Genomic DNA, 2,383 nt, shown 5'->3' with positions numbered 1-2,383 from the left:
GGGGTGCATTAATCTGGATCAAGGCGGGGGTTCCTTTTCAGATGCTTCAACAATCCATAGATAGTGAGGGTAGATTTGTGGCGGTTGAAGGGCGCCTGTATGGTAGGGAAGTAACCCTGTGTAGTATTTACGCACCTAATGTAGAACAAGCGCCATTCCTAGACAGAATGTCTGGAGCGCTGGCGCAGTTCCTGGCGGGCCCGATAGTGTTGGGGGGAGATTTCAACTCAATAGCAGATGCGACCTTAGATGGATCTCACCCACCCTTGCGAGAGTCACCAGTGCATAGACTGTCCAAAGTTAGGCTTGCATGGCAGGATAGATGGTGTCTGAAGGAATTGTGGAGGTCTCATCACCCGCATGATAGGGACTACTATTTTTCAGCGCTGCATGAGCTCAATGTGCGACTGGATGCCATATTATGTTCCCCACAAGTTGCAGCTTCCGTGGTTAATTCCGAGTATCTTACTAGAACTCTGTCCAACCACAACCCGTTGCTGATTACTTTAAACTGGACAAAGGAAAAGGCGGACATCCCAACGTGGTGATTGCACCCAGAGACACTAGAGGACCCAGTGTTCCGCAGAGAGGAGGGAGAGGGGATAGCATATTATTTCTCTGAGAAGGCAGGTGCCGCTTCTACCAGAGCGGTGGAGTGGGACGCTTTTAAAGTGGTAGCCCGGGGGCTCTGTATTAATAAATATACTGGAGTACACAAAACATTATTGCAGGATGTGGAAAAGGCAGAGGTTGGCAGAATAGGCGAGGCCGGAGCACCCGGAACTGCAGAAAAAAGTAATGGAAGCCAAGGAGGTGGTGGCCGCGGAAGTAGAGAGGTTACGTTGCTTTGACTATAAGAAATATGTTGAGAAGACACACACAGAGGGCGATAAGTCGGCGACATTGTTAGCCTGGTTAGCGAATCCCACGCCGCGGGGCTCCCCAATCCTAGCATTGGAGACAGAGTGGGGGGGGGTGGAGGGGGCATGAGTTCCGGAAGTACTACGAGAGGCTTTATAGGAGTACACTCACTACAGATGAGTCTAATATAGAGGTATACCTGCAGGACTTGACGCTTTCACAATTAGAAGAAGAACAGGCGCAGCAATTGGGCCGGAGTATTACGCTTGAGGAAATCAGATGTACCATTAAACAGATGGCATGGAATAAAACCCCGTGGGTAGATGGATTGCCAGTTGAGTTTTATTTGCAATATATCGATATACTGGTGCCGAGACTATTGGAGGTCTACGAGGAGGCAAGGGAATTGGGTCAGTTACCGGGAACAATGCGTGAGGCTCTCATAGTCCCGTTGCCAAAGCCAGGACGTGTGAGTACGGACAAGGCGGCATACCGCCCACTGTCAATGTTGACAACGGACTATAAAATTCTCAGCCGGGTGTTGGCATCGCGGCTTGCGCAGCATATGACTAGTCTGATACACGAGGATCAGGCAGGGTTTATCCCTACCTGGAACACTGCCACCAATGTTAGGAGACTACTGAGGGTCTTGGGAGTAGCCTCTGGAAGTATACCCCAGGCGGCAGTTGGCTCAGTAGATTTAGAAAAAGCGTTTGATAGCCTAGAATGGCAATATTTGTATAACACTATGGGGAAGTTTGGGCTGGGTGAGGGATTTGTGAGATGGACGTCAGTGCTGTATACGTCAGCGAAAGCTAGAGTGCGGGTTGGACAAATGATTTCTCCCCAGTATGAGGTAGCCTGCAGGACACGACAAGGTTGCTCACTCTCCCCGCTGTTGTTTGCATTGGCAATAGAACCGTTAGCAGTGCAGGCTCGATTGGGACGTTGGTACGAGGGACTGGTTTTCAGGGGAGCACAGCAATGTATATCGTTGTGTGCGGACGATTTGCTGTTGTTTCTGGCAAACACGGGGGAGGCACTGACCGGGGAAGCACAGATGCTATCGGACTTTGGGCAGGTGTCAGGTCTGCGAGTCAACTGGTCTAAGACATGTTTATTTCCTGTGCTCCCGGGAATGGTGGCGCCGGAGTTACCAATAACAGTACGATGGGAGCCGTCCCGCCTAGCATACCTTGGAGTCCATATTTATCATGGACACAATGACATCCTAGAGGGGAACATCGGAAGGTGTGTGAGAACCCTGAGGAAAAGCATGGCCTTCTGGAGTACCCTGTCGTTGTCGGTGATTGGGAGGATTGCCTTATTGAAAATGGTGGCACTGCCTCGGCTGTTATAATTTTTCAGAACTCTGCCTATATGGGTGCCATGTTCAGTGTTTGCAAACTTAAAATCCATGATGGTGGGGTTCATCTGGGGATCGGGGAGGAGAAGAGTGGCCCTTCGGACTTTGTTGAGGCCGAGAGTAGACGACGGGTTGGCGGTTCCTGATATGGAGTTG

The sequence above is a fragment of the Lissotriton helveticus genome, chromosome 9, assembly GCF_964261635.1.
Source record: "Lissotriton helveticus chromosome 9, aLisHel1.1, whole genome shotgun sequence".
NCBI lineage: Eukaryota > Metazoa > Chordata > Amphibia > Caudata > Salamandridae > Lissotriton > Lissotriton helveticus.
The sequence above is the reverse complement of the archived record's forward strand: the minus strand, read 5'-3'. Positions refer to the sequence as shown.